The sequence below is a fragment of the Chrysemys picta genome, chromosome 11 (genome assembly GCF_011386835.1).
Source record: "Chrysemys picta bellii isolate R12L10 chromosome 11, ASM1138683v2, whole genome shotgun sequence".
Classification (NCBI taxonomy): domain Eukaryota; kingdom Metazoa; phylum Chordata; order Testudines; family Emydidae; genus Chrysemys; species Chrysemys picta.
Window position 1 is genome coordinate 78,966,953 of NC_088801.1, and position 17,489 is coordinate 78,984,441.

General features: G+C 43.7%; 1 long non-coding RNA gene across 1 annotated transcript in view; it reads left to right on the forward strand.

Moving 5' to 3' along the window:
• Window positions 1–17,489, forward strand: part of LOC135974211 (uncharacterized) — a 43,389-nt gene that overhangs the window by 19,862 nt on the left and 6,038 nt on the right. The gene's annotated exons all lie outside the window — the stretch shown is intronic.

Consider the following 17,489-nt stretch of genomic DNA (forward strand, 5'->3'; position numbering starts at 1 on the left):
ACCCCGATATATATATTAGTCTGCATTAAGCACAAATGTTATAGCACTTATATAGCCTAAATTGGCCTATACATTTACTGTAATCCTGTTCTCCTGTGCTAAGTATCCCATAATACCTTGTATCAGCTGAGGCAAACTTTGGCTTAAATAGATAGGAAAGCTGTCAGGATCAGGACTTATGAGTATTTTACCATAGCAACAGATAGGGAGTTATTCTCACAGGCCAATACTGGAATGTCCCAAAAGACATATGATTGTTCCACCCTAGAACATACCTAGGAGATGCCTTCATGCCCTTTGATACCTGGAATGCATGTGTTCAGAATAAAGAGATAAAGGGTATACCATGGTACTAGGTAGAAAGCTGACTGATTAAATCTTGTTTCAGATGATATGTACAGTACCTTTTCTTCGTAAACAGGTAGGGTATAAAAAGATGACTTTAGGAGCACACTTTCTGCATAAGGTGATTGTAACAACTGTGCGTGAGACGACTTCCTGGAGACTGGTATCAAATTGAACCTTTGTCCTGTACTGTAGACCTGACTGATGTTGATTATTTTGTCTCTGGAATATATTTCATAGAAAACCAAAATGTGGTCAAGCAGTTGACTATAACATTTATCAACAAACCTGTCCCCACTTTCTGAATTTGTTTATCCATCATATTGTATCATTTGTTTGTTTGTTTCTTGGACGTTCTCTTCTTCTTCCATTCTGTGCAATTTTCTTACTCTTTCCCTCTCCCGTGCCCCAGGCTCATATTTTCCCTCTCATTGAAAACCCGATAAGAAAGCCATTTACTACCTATGGGAATGTCAGGTCTTCAGAGTTGGGGGCGACAGGTGCACCTTCAGAAAAATAGAGCTATTCACAGAAGCCCAAATGGCTACACAAATTAGGTAACTGTCTGTGCAAATGGGAACTTGCAGGGAAAGCATGCAAATGCCCATTCGAAAGGCTCAGTACTGTGACGGTGAGTGCTGCTGTCACCAGTCAGGTGTGATTTAGGAGTGGTCATACGTCTCAGATGAATTAGCTCAGGTTGCTCCGCAGCACCTCTGGGCCTGAGATGCCCAGATTTTCTTTTTTAAAATCTTTACTAAAGATATTAGAATTACAACAAAATTACATCAAAAAATTAATCATCAGAGTGCAAATATAAAACCAACTGAACCAACAACATGATCCATGTAAGCCTAGGCCCTAGATCCTTGTAAGCCTAGGCCACTCCACTGTTCCCCAATACCCATCTGAGACCTGATCTTCCAGTCTTAGTTCAGGGAAAGCTCCCATTGAGGATGAGGACTGCAGGATCAGCCACCTCCATTTCAGATTCCTCTTGCTTAATTATCTGCTCTCCCCCACATGCACACACACTTCTGAAACTAACTAGAGGAGAAACTGATTAATTTAATTTTTGAGCCGGAAGTAAATATGGTGGAAAAAGGTTTGGCAGGGGAGAAATACCACATCGTAGAATATTCAAAATTCTATGCTTGTTTGCTTGCTTTTCTTTCTTTTTTCTTTTTTTTAAAGGTTTTGTAGCACAAAATATCTACAGGTACTTGGTTACAGTTATAAAGATATGAGGGCTTGTGTGTGTGTCTGTGTACAGACATGTTCACAAGTGTGTGCATGTATACATGTGTAGCTTATAAAAAGCTAGTTTTTCTTTAAGTGGGTGTTTCCTGTGTGCTTTTGTTTGCCAGAGATCAATGGGTGGACGTGATATGACCCCACTCTTTTTATAAGATCAGAATGTCATGGCACAATTATTGCTCAGTACATTCCCTAGAGAAGAAAATTCCAGTACTCACTCAAGTTTACTGTAAATATAGTTGCATGCATGCTTTGCAAATGGTCTCTTTCCCTTCAGTTTTCCAGGCCTTCCTCTTGTCTTTTTTTTAGATTTTTGGACTGCAGTAAAACAGTCTCAGGTTAGTGTTCCCCCTGCCTTTCAGGTTTTCCAATAGCGTAACCGAGAAGCAAAGATGCGTGTGATTCTGGACATAGAGACCTGAGAACAAGCTTCCCTCTGTTGGATGCCCTTTTACAGCATGAATAAACAATAAATCTGTTAGACAATAAGACATTTCTGCTTCCACTGCTACCCCTAGAATGACCGCCCAGTGTGGCTGAGGATTGCTAAGTGCTGCTGAAAGCATTCTCAGAAAAAGGGCCCTTGATCTGGGTGGAAGTCTCATTGACATTAGTGAGAGTTTTTTGCACCCAGCAAGGCAGCGCACCTGCCTTAAGGGTCCTTTCTTGATATCACGCACATACCTCATCTCTGAGCTTTTAGTAAATCTGTAGGGTAATTGCCCTTAGTCACTGAGCCAAGGCCTTGTTTGTGAAACCCAAGACTGGCAGGAGACAGGCAGCCAAGGAAATAATAATCATGTCAGGCTCTTTGCCTCTCAATTCTCTTGCCAATATTTTCCCCAAAAGTGTTGGAAGAACGACGTGACTAAGCTTCCTAATTAGCTGTGGGGGTGTCTTCACTGCAGAGTTAACCAGGGTGTTCAGCTCCCGGATTAGCCTGGGTGCATGCAGCCACACAGCAAAGCCCTACCTGAGTTACTATGTGCTCACTGGTGCTGCACTCCCCTAGGTGTGTCATACGGCACATCCCATGTTTCATTGTGCGGCAGTAATCGCTGTGTGATTCTTTTCCAGTGAATTGTGGGAGAACTTGTCTGTCCTTCTGGGCACACAGGGGGAATGGTGGGAAGGCATTGGGGGATTATCAGCATTTGAGTGATTTCGCCTGCTTCCTCACAGCAAAATGTGGTGGGTTATCGTCCCGAGTGAAAGTAGAACCCAGGGTCTGATCCACACCCCCCAACTGTGCCAGCTAGGTCAGGTTGAAAGCACCATCAAACTCAGGTGAGAGGTTTGTGTGTGTAGAAGAGAGGGGCATTAGGGGCACCACAAGTATGAACCTGAGCTAACTGGAGGAAAGACATAACCCTGCATATACAGATTGAGAGACTGTCTCATGGGAATTGTATGTTTGACAGTTGCAAATTGAAATTCAGGTACAAGTGTAAGTTACAAAAGAGAACTGAGCAGGGTCTGTTGCTCTCTTTGCTGTCACCATCTTGGATTTTAATCCAGAGTGGGACACTATGAATAATATTCAAGGCGATCTGTCATTTAAGTATACATGTTGATGGTTACATTTCTAGCGTCTGCTGTGGCTCTCAGGGGAGGTAACGTGCCAGGTGTGTAGGGGGAGGCGTAACTTTTTAAAGAGTTGGGAATGTGGCTCATGCAGGGCCGGCTCCAGAATTTTGGCCGCCCCAAGCAGCCAAAACAAAACAAAACAAAAAAGCCGCGATCGCAATTCTGCGGCGGCAATTCGGCGGGAGGTCCTTCGCTCCCAGGCGGAGTGAGGGACCGTCCACCGAATTGCTGCCGAATACCTGGACGTGCCGCCCCTCTCCGGAGCGGCCACCCCAAGCACCTGCTTGACAAGCTGGTGCCTGGAGCTGGCCCTGGGCTCATGTGAGGCAGTTGTTGCTCTCTAAAAATGTTTCAAACCTTGTAATTATATATATGAAGTGGCTCCTAGGTCTAATTAATTTTAATTAATGTTCATGCATTAATTTCATGGACAACAGATCACCCGGGGTCCCATTTACCAAAGTGATACTTTCATATAGAGGAAATATACTTAAATAATGTTTCCAGCATATTGGGCTCATATAGATTCTCCTTCAGGCTCTCTTCCCTCTAAGCCCAGAAATATGCACAGATTCATGGTGCAGAAGCAGTAGTAATGTGAACTTCTATCATAACCAGCTACAGTCTCATGCACTGCACTCTCTCCACAGCCCACACTAAGCATTCGTCCAAAGGGGAGGAGTAATGAGGACATTAACTACACTGAAAATTCATATCCAACCCCCTGTTTATGTGAATTAATTTCCTTTCCTTCCAATGAGGTCTCACTATACACAATATATTTCATTTTCACCAGGCTGGGGCAGAAGGTTAGGATGTGGGCTCTGGGGTGGGGCGGAGGATGAGGGGATTGGGGTGCAGGAGGGGGCTAGGAGGACTAGGTCAGGGGGACTAGGTCAGGGAGTGTACATCAAAAAATGCTGACCATGCTCTTGACTCAGGCGTCTCTCACAATGTCCCACAGTAGTCCAGCTGCCATGGGATTTGGGGAGTGTTAGATCTATAGGTTTGCAAGGAAAGTCTGGAATGAGTGAAAAAGTTGCACATCAGAATTCTGCTCTGGGCTTATAGTCGCAAGGTATCTGGTTTTCGACTGAAACGCCCGGTCGAAAAGGACCCTGGCAGCTCCGGTCGGCACTGCTGTTGGCAGCTCCCTGCCTGGCTCTGCACAGCTCCCGGGAAGTGGCCGGCATGTCTGGCTCCTAGGTGAAGGGGCAGCTAGGGAAGTGCCGTGTGCTGCCCCTGCCTGCAGGCGCCACCCTGAGTGCCGGCTTCGCAGCTTCCATTGGCCAGAAAGCATGGCTACTGGGAACTGCGGGGGTAGCGCCTGCGGGCAGGGCAACACACGGAGCCCTCTGGCTGCACCTCCACCAGGAGCCAGAGGGACATGTCGCTGCTTCCCAGGAGCCGAGTGAGGTCAGCGCTGCCCAGAGCCCGCACCCCTCACCCCCTCCCACACTCCAACCCTCTGCTCCAGCTCTGAGCCCCCTCCAGCACCCAAACTCCCTCCCAGAGCCTACACCCTGCACACCCTCCCACATGCCAACCCCCTGCCCCACCCAGGAACACCCTCCCGCATCCTGAACACCTTGGACCCACCCCGGAGCCTCCTCCCATACCCCAAACCCCTCATCCCCACCCGAGAGCCCGCACCCCCAGCAAGAGCCCATATCCCCTCCCACACTCCGAACCCCTCAGCCCCACCTCCTAGCCCCCTCCTGCACCCCAATCCCCTCATCCTCCGCCCCACCCCAGAGCCCACATCCTAACCTTCTGCCCCAGCCTGGTGAAAATGAAATATATTGTGTATAGTGAGACCTCATTGGAAGGAAAGGAAATTAATTCACATAAACAGGGGGTTGGATATGAATTTTCAGTGTAGTTAATGTCCTCATTTTGAACTCAAGTAAGTGAGCATTTGCTTATCATTTTAGTATGCAGCAGATCTGCAGCAGTGGCCCTGTTTGCCTTTCCCAGGAGAGGAATAGCTCCCACTGAAGTTAATAAGAGTTACTCCTGTTCTGCAGGGAGAGAGCGGTCATTGGAGAATATATATTAGCGCAATTAAACATGTTCAGAGCAACCAGACCCAAGCTGCTATGGATCATGGAGCCTCTTGAGGGAAAAGACACAAAATCAAATCAACATGCCTGAGAAAAAACAATGAAAATCAAATTTTCAAGAGCGTGTTCCAAAGTGTCACCCTTGCAATTGTTCATACTCCCCCTCCCATGCTCCATCTTCACAAATATGCATTTGCATATGTAAATTGCGAAGCTGCACAGCTATTTAGCTAATGTGCATATGCAAATGTAAACACAATTTTGTTGGCACAGTTTCAGAGGCCACGCTGGAAAATGCGGGCCTGAATGTTAGCAGGTACAAGGCTGGGAAACTTGTACAACTCGTGTCTAGTGAATAAGCAGAGGACCCTTATGTCTCCAGGGTTGTCAGTACGGCAGCTTTCACAAGCACTAAATTCCCACGAAAAATTTTAATAAAAATATTATTTTTGAAAACCCAATTTATTTTCATTATTTCTTAACAAGCTGATGTTTGTTTCAGGCAGGATTTCAGCTGGCAAAAATGTTGAGATCTTGGAAGCCAGACAAAATATTTTGCTGTTGTTTTAAGTGTAACGTATTTGTCAATATTTCTAGAATGGTGAAAAATGTCACCTAATTCAGGATAATTAGTGGGAGGCACAGATTATAAATACAGGGCCTGATCCAAAGCCCATTGACTTCCATGCTTTTCAGACTCTTGAATGGTTTTTCTGTTGATTTCAATTGGCAAGGCATTAGGCCCCAAAAAGCATTTGATGTAGGCTCTTAAGGCACTCTCTTTTATGGAACGGTGGCTGAGTCAAGCAGTTCACTTTAAGAAAAGGGGGCAGATCCTGAGCGGGTGCTAATTGTCACAGATCCATTATGGTCAGGGGAGTTATTACCATTTGAAATAGCTGAGCATCTTTCCCAAAGTGTAAAATGTTTTATCAAGTTGATGGTGAGCAAGAGAATGCAATATTGATGAACATCACGCAGTGCCGAGCCAGGTTCTTTGTAGCAGCATTGCGCTTATACAGATCCCAATTCTGTTCTTGCAGATGTCAAGTTTTATCACTGAAAGATTTGTCATTGATTCTCTTGAGAGCAGCATCAGTCCGGCCGTATGCTGAATTGTCCCTGGATTCCTAGATAGGCTCCTGGACAATGCCCATGTAATAGGGTTTTGTGCAGGGTGGGGTAGGGAGGTGAATTTCACTCAGAGAGAACTGCAATTGAATATCAGTTTTCTCTGTGAACAGAGAATGAAACCTTCTCATAACAAAATACCTTTTGCCTTTTCCTATGTGAGTCTAGATTTTTTTCTGCAGGCTTATTTCTGTTGTGAAAGGGGCAAGAACATCTCAATCCTTATGTTCTTTTCCAGGGCGGTAAAAAAACAGCTTATTTTAAGCATTTTCTTTTATCTTGCAAATCCCATTCTAAAGGATACCTGTACCTGAAGTGCTGCTGTTCAGGGGCTGTAGCTCAGTTGCGACATTGAAATGGAAAGTATAGTTTCTTCTTGCCAATGTCCTAAAGTGACCATTTGGGGAGGATGGAGGCATGGAAAAGCAGAGGGCACAAATGGCACGGGGACATGCTCTCTGACTGAGATAATTGGATCTTTCTTTCTGGAAACTGGTAAATCTGCTTAAGTGAAGGGGTTTCTCTTGTTCTTCCCAGCTTTTTGAAAGCATACTTTACAGTAAAGGAAGCAGGAATCCTTTATAATTACATTAGTAGTGAAAAACAGCCAAACTGTAAAAATGCAAATAAGGACTAAGTCATCAAGACACATATTTATTTAACTAAGACCTTAATGTAGAATTGAAAATCTCCATGTATTCCATCAATAAAAGAAACCAAATGTACCAGGTAGAAAGATTTAATTTCCAATTAGATTATTCCAGTACAATCAAAGACAGGCAAGTGGGGAGTTAGGCAAAGAACACTAGAGCATTTCTAATCAGAAAGTTCACTTCTAGGCTTCTAGTCCCTTTCTGGCTGAGCAGTACTGTATAGCAAACTCGTTAAGAGAGCTTCTTTCCCATTTCAGTTATTGATATGTAACCTTTTTGTTGTGTTTGTACAGCCCCTAGCACAATGACGGTCCTGGTCCATCATTAGGGATCTTAGGCACTATTGAAATTCAGATGATGGGGAAGGATAATGAGTACGTTCAGATTAACTAAGAACCAACCTAAGAATCTATCACTGCATTTGAACCCAAATCTACACCGAGTCTTTTGTTTGATTGCGAAAATGTTTGGATGACTCTGTGTCTGTGTGGGGGGGTGGGGGAAGGTGTGTGTGTGTGTGCGCGCACCTGCCCACTGTAGCTATGAGCACTTTGTGCACATATGCCTGGAATTCTTCAGCCCACAGGGTCTGAACATGCGCACGGTACAGCCTCATATCCCCTACAGTCAGTCTATAAAAGGCAGAGCATTCCCAACTGCCACTCAGTTCCTGCTCATGCCCCTTGTAGCAAGGTGGTGCCGTGACGTCCTCCTGCATCCCTGTTGCTCAGATAGTTTAGAGTGTTGTTAGTGAACGGTTATGGGAAGTCTGACATCCTTAGCAAGTGTGCCACTTGTACTTCTTTTTCTAAGCACACACAGAGGGCTTGCAATGCCCGTTTAAATTGATTCTTGGTAGAAAAAATCTGTCTGACTCTGAGGTACCCCCTTGGGAATGGTCTCTGCCTGCTTTGAAGTCAGTTTCCCTGGCTACAAGAGACATGAGTCTGGGAACTAAGAAATTGGCTGGTTCTAAGAGACCTCATGCTGCTAGCAAACACTCTGAGCCTTCTCATCAGCGCTCTTCTGGTGAGTCAGTGGCCCCTGCTGCCCAAGGCAGGAAAGAACAAAGATCTCCAGGAAGGGCTCAGCACTGATCACCATCTCCAGTACTGACCAAGAAGAAGGCTGAGCGTTGTAATGATGGCAGACTCCTTTGAAACTGCAACAGTACCATGAGTCTTCTAAGACTGTGGGATTGTGTTCCTCAGCGGTGTACTACATCCTGCACCTTCGGTGACCAGCATTACTTCCTCGGTTCCATTATCATCGATGCTGTATACCTCCTAGTTGTCAGTACTACATCTGGACTTGACTTTTTCTGGGACTCTAGCGCTGGTACTTGTCATCATGGTACCACTGTTGGTATGGCCCTTACACTTATTCTGGAACTGGAATCCCCATTGTCAGATATCTCTCCTTTGTCTGCTGTATCCAGAACTCTTCTGGGCACGGGAGCCTACATTACTGAAGAAGAAAATATCTGTCTATCCTTGACGACACTGGTGGCTACCTCTCATGTGAAATCCGAGGCTCTTCATTCTATATTTTAGGGATGTGCTCCTCCACTAGAGGATTTTTTTCATTGGCATCCTCATCTCTGTATAGTAATAGGTGTTCTTCTAGGAGGTCTCCACCTTCACCTAGACTAATTCTTGAGAGTGGCTTTGAAGGAAGTCCCTATTGCTGCAGAGCAAATGCTTCAGAGATGTCTCACTCTCCCTGGTTTCTATCTTTGTGGTATCATATGCCCTTCTCTTATGCGGCACATGTTGGCCTCTGTAGAACCCTCAGCATCTTCCGTCTGCTCCTTCCTTATTCAGCTTCATTGAGGTTTAGAGTAAAGTTGACTGCTTCTAAGAATCTTGCTAGGGATCATCAATCATCCCAACAGAAACTCCTATAAACTGGTTACCAGCATATTAAAGTGAGGAGGAAGACCTTGTGGAAGAATATAATGATCAGCCTATCCCTCTCTAGACATATCCTCATCATCACCTGATAAGGCTGTGCCTTCACTACACATGTCCAGTATAGAGGACTTCAGAGACTTCCAGGATCTCTTTAAAAGGATGACAAACACCATAGAGATGCCCCTGGAGGTTGTCCAGGAGAGATCTCATAAATTGTTTGACATTCTGCACCCAGTAGCCCAGGGTTGTTCAGCCATTCCTGTTAATGAAGGCATTCTCGAACCTGCTAAGGATTTATGGCATATATCTTGGCCACATCCAAGGTTTGGGCTACACTGAAAAATTATATGAGCATAACTGCGTCTGTCAGGGGCATGAATAAAACACTCCTGACCAATGTAGCTATGCTGACAACACCCTAGCTTAGACACAGCTATGTTGACATAAGAAGGCTTCCGTCGACATAACTAACTTTGTTTGGGAAGGTGGTGTTCCTACAGAAAAACTCCTTCGGTCAGTATAGGGCACGGGTAGGCAACCTATGGCACGTGTGCCGAAGGTGGCATGCAAGCTGATTTTTAGTGGCACACACTGCCCGGATGCTGGCCACCGGTCTGGGGGGGGCTCTGCATTTTAATTTAATTTTAAATGGAGCTTCTTAAACATTTTAAAAACCTTATTTACTTTACATACAACAATAGTTTAGTTATATATTATAGACTTATAGAAAGAGACCTTCTAAAAACGTTAAAATGTATTACTGGCACGTCAAACCTTAAATTAGAGTGAATAAATGAAGACTCGGCACAACACTTCTGAAAGATTGCCGACCCCAGTATAGGGCCTATAGACTCTGTCTACACTATGGGGCTATGCCCACATAGCTATCCCAGTATAGCCTTTGTAGTGTAGACATAACCTAAGAGGGCAAATCAGAAGTACAAAATTCCTCCTAAGGGATAGGAATACTTTTGTACATACCTGGTACCTAGATCATTGAATGTAACAGCAGCTCACAAAAATTTAACTTTCACAAGCTCCTAGGGGTAAAGAACCTATAACAACTCAATGCCCCATTCACAAATATGAAGGGGCATCACAACAATACGCTCTGCTACTCTAGATGCAATTATTTGGCTTAACCATCTAAATGTGAAAGTATAGTTGTTGCTTTACATTTACATCAGCCATACGAAGAAGAAGAAGGAGTCAAAGAAGATGGATCTGCTGGGGAGGAAGGTTTATTCATCTGCTACTTTTCAGTTTTGTATAGTCAATTGTCACATTTTGCTGGCTAAATATGAATTTATGCAATGGGACAAGGTTTTACAACTGTCCAAGAGATCAGAAATGAATTGAAGGCAGTGGCTTCAGAAGGCCAGTTAATGATGAAGACAGCTCTGCAGGCCTCATTGGATGCCTCTGGCACTGCAACCAGGTCTATGGCCACAGCAGTCACTACAAGAAGAACATTTTGATTGCAGTCATCCCAAAAGAGGATCAGGCCACTATTGAAGACCTGCCTTTCGAAGGCCATGACCTTTTAAATTCAGGAACTGATGAAGCACCTCACACTCTGACGGACTGCAGGACAATGCCTCTAGCTCTCTACACACCATCACAGAAAGGGAAGCACACCAGAACTGAGTCAGCCTCCAGTTAGAGGCCTCCCTTTCCTTCTATGAGTACCAACAAAGGGCTCCTGATTTTTCTAGGAGAAGGCCTTGCTTCCAGAAGGAGAGGGGCAGTCCTTCTACAGTGACAGCACACTCATCTTTGGCACAGAGCTCACAGGTTTGATGCTGTGGTCAAGAGTCCTCGACCAGTGAAAGACGATCTTCACCCCTTCTATACTCCCCTTGGCACCCACCTTTCATTTTTTGCGGCTGCCTGGGTTGCAATTACCACCCAGCACTGGCTCTTAGAAATCATCTGTAAAGGATAATCTGTATAATATTAGTCTATGTCAACTCCCTGTCAGGAGTTCTTGTTTTAATAATTATTGGTTCACTTAGAATTTGTAGTTTTTGTGCCCTTTTTAAAAAACAAACAAACAAGCGCATCTGTATTTCAGGTGCTCTGATATTTCCACCATAAACAATAAGTGGGTGAGCCCTAAATATATGCGGGTCTGATTCCCATTTACAATACTGGCAATGTAAATGGGCCTTAGTGGAAATGAGACTTAGGACAATGTAGTGAATCACAGAATCTTAGAAGCAAAGAGCCAGATTCTGCTCTTACACCAGTGTAAATCCATAGTAACTCCCCTGACATTAATGGAATTACCGTGTTGTAAAACTAGTGTGAAATCAGAATAAGGCCCATAGTAATTAGATTGGAAGGACCTTCCGTATTGGGCTTAAAAATCAAATATAGTCTCCAATTTTGTGCCTTTAATTTTGTGATTCAGGAGAAGGACAGATACCTTTGACACTTTGCCTAGGTTTTAATTTTTGGTTCCCTGGTTTCCATTTTTGTGCTTTTCTTTACAAGGAGTAGACTCAGTTTGGGCCTCATCCAATGCCCAATAAGAATCTTTCCTTGGCCTTCAATGGACTTTGGCTTCGGCCCTTTGTACTTGAAGGAAAGACAAAATAGCTAGTCTAAAAGAATGGCTCTGATTGTTTCTAACTAAGCAAATGAAAAACAGTAGATTATATAATGTAGAGCAAACACACTGCACAGTGATTAAACTCTGTACCTCATCATAAGATCAACAGAGTATTTAATGAACCAGTACATCCAAAACCCATTAAAAGAGACTTTTTTAAAAAGCTGTATGATTTGTTTTCCTTTGGTTTACATCAACTATTTCTGCCTTTTTAAAAGGGAACAATCTTAATTGGAAAGCTGACTTTTATTCCTTCATTGGCAAAAGTCTGACTCCAAGTCAGAAGACTACAGCAAGTCCCACACCTCAAATCCATGGCTATACAGACCACATAGATAGAATCAACTGTGTGATCTCACCCCTCTTCTGCCTTCCTTCATGCACTGCTTTCTAGACCAATAGAGAGAAACGTAAGGAGGGTTTTAAAGCTTAAGATGCACCAAGAGGATACCTCTGAAAGAAGGAGAAGATTTAAAGCTTAAGATGCACTAAGAGGATACCTCTGAAAGAAGAAGAAGAAAATCACTAGAAAATGAGTAGCGATTTGTTTGGCTTCCTGCTTACTGCAGTGCCAATTTATAGGTCTCATAAACCACCTGGGAGACTTGAGCCATTCCTTGTTTTCAGCTCTGGTAAGGATAGAGATTGCAGTAAATGCTCTCAGTCTTTATACAACGAGGTTCTTTTCTTCAGCCCACAATTCAAGCATCTCTGCATTTTTTCCATCTATTTTGTAGTCAAAGGAATAGTGAAAATAGAGACTATTTTAAGCATAAAATAGTCTATGAGAAATGCACAGCTATTGGCTAATTGTTTACAATTTATGGGGGCAAAACCCTCAAAGAAATAATCATAAATGTGAGTAACAAACATTCTTTGCAGGTTTTACAGATAAGAAATTATATTTAGGGACATAGTCTTGCTGGTATTGTAAAGAAACAGGGAACTAACTGCAAACTAGCAGGGCCGACGAGGGTGGGGAAAGCCGGTACAAATTACTGGGGCCCGGCGGTCTGGAAGGGGGCCCCGGGCCCAGCTTCCCACCCCCTTCGTCGGCCCTGTTTAGCCGGTCCGCCCTTGTTGGGGGGCCCCCGAAAAATTTTTCACCGGGGCCCGAACCCATTCTCGGGGGCCCTGCAAACTAGTAGTTTGAACAGTGGGAAAGGAAGAAGTACAGTATAAGTATAAGTTACTGTAGGAGCCAGTTTGTCCCCTGTGGTGCTTGAGATGAAGAGGGTCTCAGATTGTGAGCAATGAATAATTCTACCCAGCAACATATTTGTTCATAGAGTCCCGGCATCCTCTAACTTTAGGATCAACTGGTAATTTTGTTAATTAGCTTGCTTCTTCTAGATCGTGAGCAGAGTTAGGCCAATGTTGTGTGCTTTTGGAAATCCCACCCTTGAAAAACTGTTCTGTTAGGAATGTGATCACAGAAGACATTTTAGGAGGGGTAGCATTGGGAAGAACTAAACCCAGAGTTCACTCTGGCTCTGTGCTTTCATTAACTTGTAGTGTGAAGCATTTGTCATGTGCTGGGTTCAGAGCACTTTGGTTTGATACAGCTTGACTAGGAGACTGGGAGCAGGTGTCATGTCAGAAAATATTTGGGGCAACAAAAATATATACACTCACATTAAAAGATGAGACAGCTGCAAAGCCACTGTGTCAAGCCACAAACTCCTGCTGAGTTTAACTCTTTGTGTTAAGTGCAAAATATTTAAATTCCTTCAGCCACAATGCTGATTCTGACAGATATTAGGGTGGTTATTTATTACCATAATTTGTGTTTCAAGGCCAAGGTTTCTCCTTTAGATGGTGTGACGCCTAGTTCAGGGCCAAATACTGTCACCAGTGCACTGTCTGAATAGCTGGGGCGTGTACTTGGGTCCGTGAAGAGTATCTCCATGGCTGTGTCTAGGGCTGCCTTTGTGGTTGCATCATGACCCTTCCATGGGTGGATTGATCAGAGGATCCATAGTGGTGTATCAGCTGACCCCACCTTGCCCACTCTGTCAGCCATCCATGCTCCACCCAGTAGTCAGTGCACAAGGCATCACTGCAGAGAACTGCTCCATGTCATGCAGGAGATGCTGTTCTCACGGGTGGACTCCGGGGTTACTGCTCTGCCCTGTGTAATGGCACTGTGACTCCTTTGTTACTGCTGTGGAAGGATGGGAAGGTTGACCCCACAGCTGTAACTTGCTCTGCAACATTGTCTTTGATTACTGTTTTAACAGGAAACATTTAATTAAATACAAGTGTTATATAATCAGGGCCGGCTTTAGGACCCGTGGTGCCCAGTTCAAATACCCGGCGGCAGTCCGGGACTTCGGTGGCACTTTGGCGATGGGGGGTCCGCTCCGCGTCTTCTGCGGCACTGAAGGATCCCCAGCCGCCGAAATGGTGCCGAAGATCCCGGAGCGGACCGCCACCGGGTGAGTAAAAAAAATTAAAAAGGCGCTTATGGCGCGAGGCCCTCTTAGGTGTGGGCGCGGGGCCCGATTCCGGAGAATCAGGGGAATCGGCCTAAAGCCGGCCCTGTATATAATGCTGTTTCTGGTACAGTGTGTTGCTTACCTGACCGAGCAGAACTCCTAAGAGGGAAGGATTATACTCTTGTGAGATGAAGCCTGAATTGCAGGAGGGTTGGAATTGCTTTGGAGTAAAAGCAAAGCCTTTCACCTCTGGTTTCAAACACAGCTGAGGTGCGCAGTAGCTGAAAGTTGTTGCCACCCAGTAGCTGTTTGGTATCCTTTGAGTGTTGTGGGCTCAGTCCATTTCCTCATGGAAAAACATCCACTTCACAAAAATTACCATCACAAGCAGCGATAATTAGCAATCCCTGCAGATAGGTGAGAACCCACTGGCCATGGAGACTATGATACACTCTTTTCCCTGGAGGTAGTTCCTTTGGGTCAGGGTTCAGGCACATTGGTATAGCAACACAAGCCAGGTTCTACAACCACCAGGGCTGTACCTATTCCAGGTCATTTAGGTGTATTACAGTAGTGCCTAGAGAGCCTCAGCTGAAATGGGGCCCCATTGTGCTAGGTGCTGTACATACATATAGGATAAAAGAGTCCCTGCCCCCAAGAGCTTATATTTTAAATAGACAAGGGAGATAAAGGAGATAAAATTACCTTCATGTTATGAATGGGGAATGGGGTCACAGAGAGATTACGTGCTTTGACCAAGGTTACACAGGGAATTTGACAGAGCTGGGAAGAGAACTGAGCTCTCTTGTGTCTCATTCCAGTATCATAGCTACCCCACTGCCTCTGCCTCTCCCTCTCCCAGACAGCTATTCTGTGGGGAAACAGAGGACTTAAATAGCTAATTCTGTCAATCCAGACTCTTCCACCACCACTACATTAACCTGAGGGAGCAGCGGGGGAGAGAACGTGCCCTTAAGATTGTTGTACCATATTACATCATAATTAGATAACACTGGAATCAGAAAAGAGTGAGGGGTGATAAATGTCACAATTAATTTTAACCGTGGAAGCATGACATTTCAAGAGGATGCTCTGTCTGTCTTTGTAATTTTCCAAGGCCTTCATAGCAGTTCAGAAAGGAAACCAGAAAACTATAGTGGAAAAGGCAAACTGACTTTTAAAATTTCTAGCAATGATGTGTTTTAACTATATGATTGATGGACCCTTTTATTCTTTTCATTTATTTACATAACACTATTTAAACACTGCCACCGTGATTAACCACTTTGCACTTTTTCTCTTTGAATTAACTAATTGAATAATTAATTTGCTATTGAATTAAATACATTCAATGGTAAAAACATGATAAAAAGTGCACGTGGGCATGATGGCATCTCTCCTGTGTGCCATTTGTATAAGGGGTACAGTTTGTACATTGGGGATAGTAGTCATCCCTGAAGTGAATACAAAGAAGTATTGTGACTCACTCCCAGTGTTTCTACTAGCATTATAAACTGTGAGAGCACTTTATGAATAACAGAGTCTAGAATGAATTCAGCAATGTTTCACTCTCCAACCATCTATTATGCATACCGAGCCAAGTTCTGCCCCCAGATACACATAATTCCCATTGAAACCCACCCACTATATTTACTTTTAAAGATGAAAGCACTTCTGTTACTGTCATAGAGGACTCTCTGTAGCATGGATAAGAATGCAAATACCCTTTCCACAGAAATGGAAGAGAATGAAGAAGTGTGTAACTTGCAGAGGAAGGGACACTTGGAGACAATAGCATTAGGATTGTTGCGCTGTGATTGTAACCATCACTTTTATCAAAATGGTGATCAGAAACGCTTTCCCTGCATTTGCTATTGTATAAACCCCTCTCAACATGATGCTTCTCGGTATTGTCTTCACTTTTGGAGACAATAACCTCTGGAGTTAGAATGTGATATATGGGCCGGATCCAAAGCCCTTAGAAGTCAATGTAAAGACTCTCATTAACCCCCAGGAGCTTTGGATCTAGTTCTAAATGCCATGAATGGGTGGATGGAAACTTTGAGTCAATATTTCTGTTAGCTTTTGTTCAGTTTAATAAAGGAACACAGCTGGGTATATACTTTTTTTTTTTTTTTTTGACAGAACAAGCTAAATTCTGCCCTCAGATACATGACCCTCCTTAGTGAAGTCCATTGATTTTTGCAGTGTGTTAATGTGTTATCTCCAGCGGTAAGAATTTGCCCCATGCTCTCACGTTTCTGGAAAGAACTTTGATCACAAAATGTTTTTAATTCCATAGCATGACGAGAATTAAAGGCAGATGACTGCCTCAAGTACACGAGGGCACCAACTTGTACTTTCTCTTCCTCTGTTCCACCAATAACATTTTCCAGGCTGCTGGTTGACTTGAGATGACTGCATCATGGCTTCCTGGCACTCATTGTATGAGCCAAAATCTCTTAAACAAGAAACCTAATTGATATGACTTACAACAGAGAATAAAGGAAGAGGAGGAAGCAATGGTGGTGCTATCCCATTGGGGGCCCTAAGCAGGAATATTTTTGTGGGCCTCCCCACACATACAATACTAAAACAGGCAAATTCTTATGAAAATAATAATAATAACAAGTAAATCGAGGGCCCCCTTGAGATGTTTGCAGCCCCAAGCAATTGTTTAGTCTGCTTAGGCCTAGCACTGGCTCTGGGAGAAAGCACAGGGCAAGGACTAGTTAATATAAAACACTATCATATTTTTGTGGCTGACTGAGATGCATAAGTCCTTCTGTCCACCCCAATGCACCTTGTGATTTTGCTAAGCTTCCCATTTTCACTACAGCAAAGAGAAAATATTATAGGGTTTTTACTCAGTCCAGTGTTCCCCAAAGAAGTATGCTATCTAGTACCTAATATACACAATGCTATATTTCTGCAGGTGAGTATATATGTTAGTCACTTTTATATGTGGGTTAAATTGAGTGACTGATATTATTATTGTAACTGAACACTAATATTCTTATTTCAACAGGATTTTTCATTAAAAGAAAAATTTGTCAGTAGCTCAGAAAGTCAATATATGATTAGAGTGGCGGAAATTATTTGCTGTGTATAAATTATCAGACAATTTAGCCTTTTGTTCTGTTTGCAAATCAGCTACAAACTGATCCGGATTCCGGTGAATACATTTGTTTATCCTAACTATCTACAGAATAGTTTTGACAAGCCATTTTCAGCCTGTTGTTCGCAAACTGCTTTTCTTAGACTGTTCGCTCTTTGGGATTGGCCAACTATGGCTTTGTCTTCACTGATAAAAAAAAAAGTGTGTTCTTTGCATCAAGTTTTTACATCATAGTGAAGATAAGGCACAAGTAATCTTTAGCCATGACGTAGCTGATTAGCTAGTCAAGGTCAGCCCGACGCCCTTCCCACCTGGGGTTTAGCTCGACTAGCTATATCGAGGTAAAAACTCCTGTGCTTTGTCTCCACTA